Here is a 10,108-nt window from a genome sequence, read left to right on the forward strand (position 1 = left end):
CATCTGCTGTCTAACCAGCCACATGGGTCAGAAGCATCCCTCTGGAAGAAGTCAGATGGCTCTTCTCTGTCCCCCTCTGCAGAGCGAGCTCAGCGAAGCCCTGGAGTGTGTTTCCAGAGGCCTTCTTTCCTCCAAGCAGAGGAAGGAGGGCAGTTCTCCGTACCTGCAAAACAGAGCTCACCATGCATTCTCGGCTCCTCTTTCCTTCCTTTCTTCCTCCCTTCCCTTCTACCTTCCTCTCGCTTCCCTCCCTCCTTCCTTCCTTTCCTCGGTACTGGGATTGAACCCAGGTCCGTGCATGCTAAACTAGAGCCCTACGCTGAGCTGCTCCCCCAGTTCTGTGCTCTTATTTCTCAACAGCCTGATAACAGGACACAGTGTCCACATCTTGGCCCTCCACGGTGCACACTTTGGTGGAGAGTGCCCCAGTCTTAGTCATCATCTTACAGGATTGGGGAAAACAATGTTTGAACTTAACTGAGAAACAATGAATAGTGAGAAAGAGGCTTCTAGCCTGCAAGAGAGAGAAACCCTTTGTGAGGACATTTCCCAGTTTTCAACGCCCAACGAAGACACACAATGGGGACAACTCCAGTCACCCAAGTGGAGGAAATCTATTTATTTGCACTGTATTGTTTCTTGCATTAGATCATGATACAAAGGAAGTGCTGTTGCAGCCACTTGGATTCAGATCCTCCTGAGAGGCAGGGTGTGCCTAGCTTGCTGACCATGAACACCAACAATGAAACTGCATGTATTTTTCATGCATTATGACAGCATTAACCAGTAAAGCCATGACCTGTGTAATGGTAAACAGCCACCAACTTAAATTTGGGGACATTTCACAGGATTACAAGCTAATCCTTATTTAATAAATTCAAAGAAAGGAGTGCTGGAAAATCTCTGTTGTGCTGGAGTTTCCTGGCTCTTTGTCAGACATTGAAGCTTCTGTAAACAGAGGGGTTTGTTTTGTTTTGTTTTGTTTTGTTTTCAGGTGTACATTTATACTATTAAAGCTTGTCTGAATAAAGATTTTCTTGAGGAAATCTCTGCCAGAGTGTCTTTCCTGAGGATGAGCCCATGGGGAGATGAGAAGCGGTTGTTTTGCCAGGGGGGAAAATACTCCTGACGTTAGCCTTGATGAACTCCGACCTCATTGTCACAAAGTGCGGCCATCGCCCACAACTTGGAGAGAAGACGTGGAGACAATGTTTGTCACTAGGGAAAGATTACTCACCTTCTTCTCCAAGTAGCTGTCAATATGGCTCAGGGCACGGGCCCTGGGGATGCCCTCCTTTGATCAAAGGCCAGCCGCGGTGCTCCAGCATCTGCTCCAGCAGGAGGGGTCAGAGGTGTCCCGCAGGAGGAAGCTGGGCTGCTCAGGTCTGCAGCGCGCCTTGGACCAGCAGCACGCTGGGTTCCCCCACCTCTGACCCCCACTTCCTCAGTTGCTCTGTTTGATTGCAGCGTTGCTTTTTATTCCATTTTCGACCAGCGGCAGAGAATTCCGGTTTGGATCCTTCATCCTGCTTTGCATGTCCTTCACTCCTCCCTACGCCAAAAAGTGCACCCCTTCTATCTCTGGAGAGTGGGATCAAACCATATGACATGACTCCTTGGGACATAGAGCTAAACCTGCCCTCCCTGTAGCACCCTCAGCGAGGGGTTGGGAGGAATCGAAGCATGCTTCACAATTTCAAAGAAAGTGCTGGCTGAATCAGACCTTTGATGACTTTAATTTTCCCCTTCTGTCTCCAGTGGAATCTTAATTTCCTTTATGTAGAGGAAAGAACGTTGGCTCTCTTCACCAAAATACTACAAAGCTGCGGGTGAAGGGCAGGGGACAGCCTCACGGGCAGATGCTGATGTGAACATTTTGTTTTATAGTCGCCTGCTTCCAGTGTTCATGACTTCATGCCGATCAGTCAAGCGGGCGCCATATACAAACCCTGTGCTGACACTGTAGGAGACAGCTTAGCCCTTTTAGTCCTCAAAGCATGTGGCTTCCTTGCTGTCCTTCCTTAGCTTCCAGTGTGCCGTGTACCTAGTGTGGCACTGGATTCCATGCTGAGCAAAATGAAATTAAATCAAAAGAATTAGGTGAGCACGGGCTCCTGGATACCTGTGGCTCCTGTCTAATCTAACCATCTCTATGTCAATGGTCAACTCTTCTCATGTCAGTCACTTGTGAAGGATGGATACAAGTTGACTATCACAATAGCTTCACCAACATCAAGGCCAACTGAACATCATCCTAAAAAGAAGAAGAAACCCTCTTCTCCATGGTTTTCCATTTTGACAAAAATGAATGCTATCCCTACAGACCCAAATGACACTTTGAGTAAGTCAGGTATCACAGGATCATTCCCTCAACTCTGGGAAATGCTTTCCCCTGTGGATGTTGGGGGCAAGAAGACATTCCTGCTGCTCTCTGAGTCCTCTGTTCCGGCAGGTACGAGAGCTTCATTACAAACCTAGAGGGACGTCTCTGACTTTGCAACTTCAAAAGCCTTACTGAGGCAAGAGAACCTTCCTGACTCAGACTGTGTTGCCCAGTTCAAAGCCCTGTTCCCACGGTCAGCGCTTGCCACCAGGTCCAGGAAGGTAAAGGAAAGGTGTAACCTTGTGCAGATGACCGAGGCCAACCCAGGCCCCTGTGCTCCTCAAGAGACAACTAAGGAAAAGTACTGGGAGCCACGAACACATTGTTCAGCACTCTGCTTGACTTTGTAAGGACAGAAGTGGCCTTCCTGGGCACAGCAGCTCCCAGGAAAGGCTTGGTAGTAGCTACAAACATTTCTCACTGAAGTTTTTGATAGTATAGGGAGCCTGGCTGAAAGAGTCCAGTATGGGCTCAACCTGAACGTACATCTCCCTGCAACTTCCTAGCTGTGAGACTTGGGGTAAATGACTTAAACATGCAAGCCTCAATTCCGGATTCCTAAACCGGGGGACAGGGGACTTAGATATTGGCATATTTAACTCAGGGTATATATCAGGGTTAACTGAGGGAGTATATTGAAAGCAAGTTCTGTAGAGCCAGCATTCAATCACTGTCATCTGATTTTAGTTTGGATTGAATTATTGGGACAACACGGGGAAGCCATGCCCTATGAAGAAAGGGCTGTATCCACTCAGGCCAAATCTTACCACACCATCACCAAAGCAAAGCAAAAACCACAGTGGTGTCTCTGAGATATTTAATGTGGTGGGACCGTGGCTTCACGATTCGCCTAGGTCCTTCTGATTTTATTGGGTTGTTTGGACGCAGTCTGAACTCCTCCTGTGGATGCACCTCTCACTGTCCATGAGATTCCTGGGAGCCACCATGGATTCTGATCCTGGCTGCTCTGTCAGTGGTTCACTTAGCCATTATTTAAAGCAAAATTTCCAATGTAATAAAGCCTCCCCTTTTTGTAAACATAAATTATATTTAATAAGCCTGGGAACATGTGTTTGCCAAATCTGAAGCAAGACAGCCTTGATGACTTCAGTCCGTTCTCAGCACTTGATTACAATTTGATTTCCTTTGGCATCAAAAGACAAACTATTTTAGTGAACAATGTTCTTCCTTTAGCAAGAGTGAGATCTAGTTACTTGGCAAAAGACCTGACCATTTGCCAGACGTTTTGTCCAAGCTCTTAGCAAGAGACGAAGCACTGAATTTGAGGTGCAGCTCCCTGGGGCACACTGTGGGGTGGGGTGGCTCATTGCCATTCTCCATGCTCTGCTCAGACAGATCCTCGCTGGGCAGCCACATTCTGGAGTGAAAGCTACGCCTTTCATCTGTCCCTTGACTGGACCTTTGTTGGTATATGTTAAAATATTGTATTCTATTCAAGATGCTGCTTCTTTTCCCTGGTGTTTTCTTGGAGTTTCTTAGTGGTTATTTCTACCTTGGTGGCTTTGATTCCTGCAACTACTATTTTTTTCCTTAAGGACCACTCTAACCTCTCCCATTGCCCTTCATCCTCTGACCAGCTGCTCTCTCGAGAATGCTTTTCTCCCCACGTTAACTTCTTCCCTGGGAGTCCACCTGAGGTTGCAGTCAGTTCATATCCTTTCTTCATTACATGGGAGGACTTTTAGGACCACTGGTCATTTCCAGCTGCCAGATTGGCTCACCCCGCTGCTCTCAGGAGGGCTGTCTGTGGGCGGGGGTGGGGGAGGATTGACTGCTTAGGCTGCACCCAGTCCTTCCACGTGGACCAGTACTCTTCCAGGAGCGAGAGCCCGGTGACACCCTGGAATTGTGAAGCAGGCTCCCTGCTAACAGGGGAGGTTCATGAGCATGTCTACAAGCCTTCAGGAGCACACATGTCCCCAGCCAGGAGGCTGCTTTCCAGCTCTGGTGGATCCTTGGCCATTGAACACCTCACACCTGGCGCTGATGCCTGGCTTCCTAGAATCTCCAACCACACTGCCCTGCGAGAGCCCACCTATGCTCTAGTCTCTTCTACCCTGTCATAAAAATGCACCTCCTTTTATTCCCATCAATGCTGTTCTGCTCCTGCATCACCTAATCGGATATGTGCCTGGAGTCTAGGTCTTAGGTCCTAATGTATTAATAGTTTCCACATCTTGTGCCTTATTTGCATTTTATGGGACCGATCACAAATGATATGTTTAGAACCACAAATGTCAGCTTAATTTGGTAGATTTGAACACCCAGTCAGAACTTTGGGAGTAAACTAAAGCATTTTCAGGTAAATGAAACTTTTGGCATTTAATTTAAAAAATCATACAAGCACATATCAAAGCTGATTTAGTTGTTAACTAATAATGGCAGAGAATTAAAATTATCTGAGGTGAATGCATGAAACATCAGAACTGTTTATATTTGGATATCTTGATGGAAGTCAGGACAGCACTTCTTTTCATACTTAAAACTTTAGTCATGTCAATGTCACTGCTATAATCCATTAAGAGCTTGGCTTGGGTGAATTTTATAATTTTTATATGTAATAGTAAGAAGATCAATTTTGGCTAATACTGTAAATTTGACAGGGAGAGCAAGGAACTATTTATTAATAGTTGGTCATCATTGTCTTTATTCTGACACAGTTGGGTAGATCACTGATGATATTTTTGAGCATTTCTTAAATAGGGGTAATTTGACAACAGAAGATTTCATTCCCAACCTCAAATTATTTCTAATCTAGCAAAGAATTTTAAAGTGCATATAGAAAAGACCTTTGTGTTACTAACAGTCCAGTGAATAAAATAGACACAATTTCTAAGAAATGTAGGGATCCTTTAATCATGCGGGAAATGAGAAAAGATCTCTGTAAAGTTATGTTCTTTTCCAACATTTCTGCATGTTCATTAGAGGAAATTTGGAAAATACTGAATAGTTTATGGAACAACATGTGAAATAGTCAGAGCCCCACCCTCCAGCGATGTGATTAATTCATTCCATTCCAATGGCAATGTACTGAATACTTGCATATGGGGTATGGGAGAGCACTAAATATGGAATTGAGATGATTTTACGTAGGATGCCACCATGTTTTTTTCACTTAGCATTGAATTATGAACTATCTCAGCAACACATGTCTCATATTGGTGTCCGCACTGTCCATTAACCTTATCAAACTGGGAAATGGGGAAAGCCAAGAGCAACTCATATACAATGTTGGAAACCACCAGGTGTAGTTAAAGCTTTCCTTGTTTAAGAAAGAACTAAATGCAATCACACAGTCGTGATATTAAAATGGAAAGGGATCTTTGATGGGGTCTATAAAAATTCCTGGGCAGACAGCATATTGGAACATCATCTGAGGGTACAAGAGACAGTATCTCAGCATTATTAACCAGACCCATGCAAATGCTTTCAAGATTCTGAAATTCTTTATAACAATAATATTGTTTACAGCTGTTGTTTCTGAACATTTTTTTTTTCACAAAAAGAATCTTATTTTTCAAATAAGAAACCCCAACACAGAAAATTTAATACTGGGCAGGCCTGGGGGTTGGCTGACCCCGAGTGGCCAACACAAAGCTCAGCTCTGGTGTCAGGTTGGTGGCTGCACCCGGGGGCTCAGTCTTGCACTTTCCTCCTCCAGAAAATTAGAAATTACCAACCTCCCTGTTTCTTTCCACCTTCAGCTGCAGATCCTCAACTTAGTGTCCGAAGCTCCTGGGTGGGCAGTAGGCATTTCTAGGGACGATCCAACTCAGGGTTTCAACTGTACACTTAGAAATGCTCCTTCCAGGTTCCCTCCAAACTTAGAAAGCAGGAGGGGTGGAGTAGAATTCTCTTTGCTGATCAATGACAAGCAGATTGGGATTTGCTTCCCTCGAGGTCCTGCCTAGGGAAATGTGTGAAAGAACAAACATAAACAGAGGATATGTTGGGACCCGGCTTTCTGACAAGGGCTGTACCTGCCTCAGACATGTAACCTCTGCAATTGATCCATTATTAGCCCTGTTTCTTTGGCAAGAAGACTGAGGTTTGGTGAAGTTAAATTCTGAAAGGGGCACAACAGGAGGTATCGGGAGGCGACGTCAGCACCCAGTGCTGGCTCAATCTGTGGCCAGCTTTTCCCACTTCACAAAACATGGACACCACACCTGAGTCACTTTAGGGATGTGTCCCGTGTGGCTCCGATTTCCTACTGTATATTTGTTTTGCAAATAAAAAAAATCACAATACAAAAATCAGACTTAGAACAAAGTCAAAACTCTGGTATGTGCAGAATCCTAAAAAGAAATACAACACTGTGTTAAATGTATAGGCCTGGATGGTGGGACAGAAGTGATTTACTTTGGGTCCTTTTATGTGTGTGAGAGAGAGAGAATATGTGCATATGTATTATCAAATAGCTACTAACTAATTAATAATGGGAAAAATTAAAAATTAGTTTATTTATTTGTCTAACCACATAGAGAAAGAAATACACATAATTGTTGAAGATGTACAATTAATTTATTATTTCTGTTATATTTTTTAAAATTTTTCAAACTTTCCATAAAGTGAAAATATTATTTACATAAAGGAGGATAATGAATATTATATAAAATGTAAGATTTAAGAACTTCTTATTATTCCTTCCATTCCCTACCTAGAGATCAGAATTGAGTTCCATCAAATCAGAAAATATTCTTAGCCAGCATTTACAGGATTCCTTTATCCCAGAGGTGGGATTAAACTGCATTTCAACAATAGGAAAGGTCACCATTTTGAGAATTTTCTGCGCGCCAGGCACTGTGTCAGGACTTCATGAGTATAGTCCCGTTTAATATCCAGCAATTTCATTTCACACATGAGGAAACTGAGGCCAAGGGACTTAGTGTCTTCACCAGGTTAAAAAAGAGTTAGTAGATGGCAAAGGCTGTCTGTGAGCTCAGCTTACTTGGCCTTACCCTGCCCCAACCACAGAGCCACCTGTCGTCAACAGTTAAGTGCGGTACATGGATCGCATGTAGATGCTTGAAGAAAACAACCCAAAGCAGACCTGCTTGTGAGCCATTTCATACCCTCCAGAAACTGCACATTTTGAGATCATAAAAGTATGTGTCCTGGGCTCCACACAGAGGACAAGGATGTTGGCAAAACCAGCGTCCCTCTATTTACAAGAAGGACATTCCTGGTGATGCCACCAGAGGGGAGAGTTCTAGCATGTTCTGCAGCAGCTCCCACAGGTAATTTCCTCCAGGGAGAAACTGTGTTAGTAAGAACAAAAGGAGAAAAGGAATAAGATTATACCTTCTTGTTACACATGTGTGTATGTATATATAAATATTTTTTATTAGCGAACTGAGGGTGGCCAAGGGAGGGGATCATTGGTTGAATCACCAGCATCACTTCCTTAAGCACCCTGATAACGATTTAGCAAAGGAAAAGGGAAAAACAATAGTCTCACAGTGTTCTTTTCCCTGGGAAGAAACACTAACTACCAAAGACCTAGTCAACTTGAATGTGAGAACCTATTATTTTTGATAAATCTTCACGGTGGGAAGAATTTGTAGTATCACGTGGTTAGACATGAATAGAAAGTGAAAGATCTGTGGGCACTCCAGCCTTGGACACAAGCACATTCCCGCATGTACTTCTCTCCAGCAGGAAGTTCCAGATTCTGGGGCTGCCTGCAGCAGGGTGCTCGGCACGCACTCGCTCATCCAACCAGTGGCTCCCAGACCACCTCCTGCATGCTGGCTACTGTGCACAGTACAGTCGTGAATAAGTTACAGCTTCCGCCCCCAAGGACTCTGAGTTCTAGAGAATGAGGTCAAGAACAAACTAGCCAGTGGGAATGCAAGTTCAGGTGGGGATAAACGCTATGAAATAAAGTGAGCAGGAGAGGAAGGAGGAGATGGTGGAAGCGCTGGGATATGGTGCACTACCCGGGAAAATGTGGTCAGGGAAGCTCTGTCCACAGAGGTGATGCTTGAGCATGACTATCAGGAAATGAAGCCTGCAAAGGGGTCGGGAAGATGGGTCCAGGATGAGGACCAGGGGACTCATGCTCTGACAGAACAAGCTCCAGAAGGCAGTCATTGCCCAGTGGTTCTCATATTGGGGGCAGGTTCTGCTATCCAGGGGATGCTTAGCCACATCTGGAGCCCATGTTGATTATCATGGGGTGGGGGGTGTGAATTTCAGTGGCCCATAGAGGGTAGAGGCCACAGGTGCTGCACAGGAGAGCCCCACAGAAGGGAGCATCCCGGCCACAGTTACCAACACCAGCCACTGAAAAGCCCTGTTCTCAACTCCCTCTCCCTTCTTCCACATTGCTCTGTCTCTCCCATGACTACGGAGCCCATGATTGAGAAGAGAACTTAAGACACAAAAAACAAGCTTTTGCCCCAGATTGTATACATGCTGTCATAAGGGAGAGACAGGTAACTTATAAAAGGAGCATGCAATAAAAAGTTTAAAGCGGATTCATCACTACCTTTATAGCGCCTTTAGCTGCTGTGTTAGGCAGTATAAATCCAGCACAAGTTCCTGACTCCTTTGAACCCTAAGTCGACTCTCCCAAACTAGCTGCACAGCTTTGCTTTCTCTCCTTTGAAGTAACACAAAGACTTCATTTCTACTTTGCAAAAATTTGTCAGTAAATAGTGCAGTTATAATAAAAGGATTGATAACAACCCAGAGAGAGGAAAATCAGCAAGGTGAAGGATGGGGAAAAAGATGCAGCCTACCAAGCTTGGAAATGAAAAGAGGCATGTGGTGTGAAGAGGTAGAGCAGAGCTGGAATGTTCTAGAAGACAGGCACTGGCTGAGCACATAGCTATGGTCTGTCCTGGCAAGATTATGTCGGACAAGAACCAAATAAATGCTGCACAAAAGCTAAAAGCGGGAGCAGGGAAGAAATTCAGTGGTTAAAAATTTTGAGTGCTCCTTATACAGAGTTTGGAATGCCTGTCAAATGAAATGCACTCAATTCTGCTGTAAAAGATGTCTAGGATTTGGTGGGATCATGTTTTCTGAGAAACCAGAAAGTGGTTGTATTTTAGGAAAATTATAAAAGATCCATGCAAACCCAGGGGTACTGGCATGTTCCTAAGCCTCCCTTAGTTTTTTTTTTCTGTTAAGCCATTTTAGACATAGTGACTGTGTCTAACTATGTCTAGTATTTACAGTCAGTCAGCTGTATTTTTCTTCAGGATCAAGAAGAAGCATGCAAACATGGGATTTTGTTTTTATTAGAACTGGTCTCACAATTTCTTCATTCAATGGTATGCCTCTGATTGCTACTGACCTTTCTCCTCCCTGCCCCCAGCTATTCTCTTTCTCCTATGTGGAAGAAGTGGAGAGTGTGGAGAAAAATCCTGAAGGGAAATTACCCCACCAGCAATAATAGTAGGGAGAAACCTGCAGGCATCAAAAACTTGTCAAGAAGCTACACCCGCTTAAATTAGGTAAAATAGAGTATATTGGTCCATATACATGTGCAAATAACTGTGTCTGATATACATATATAGAACCTGCTCTATGAGATTTTTTTTTTTTTATTGTGTGTTGTTCAAAACATTACAAATTTCTTGACATATCATATTCCACACTTTGATTCAAGTGGGTTATGAACTCCCCCCCTCACCCCATACACAGATAGCAGAATCACATCAGTTTCACATCCATTGATTTACAAATTGCCAT

Source organism: Marmota marmota, unplaced genomic scaffold (genome assembly GCF_001458135.2).
Source record: "Marmota marmota marmota unplaced genomic scaffold, marMar, whole genome shotgun sequence".
Taxonomy (NCBI): Eukaryota; Metazoa; Chordata; class Mammalia; order Rodentia; family Sciuridae; genus Marmota; species Marmota marmota.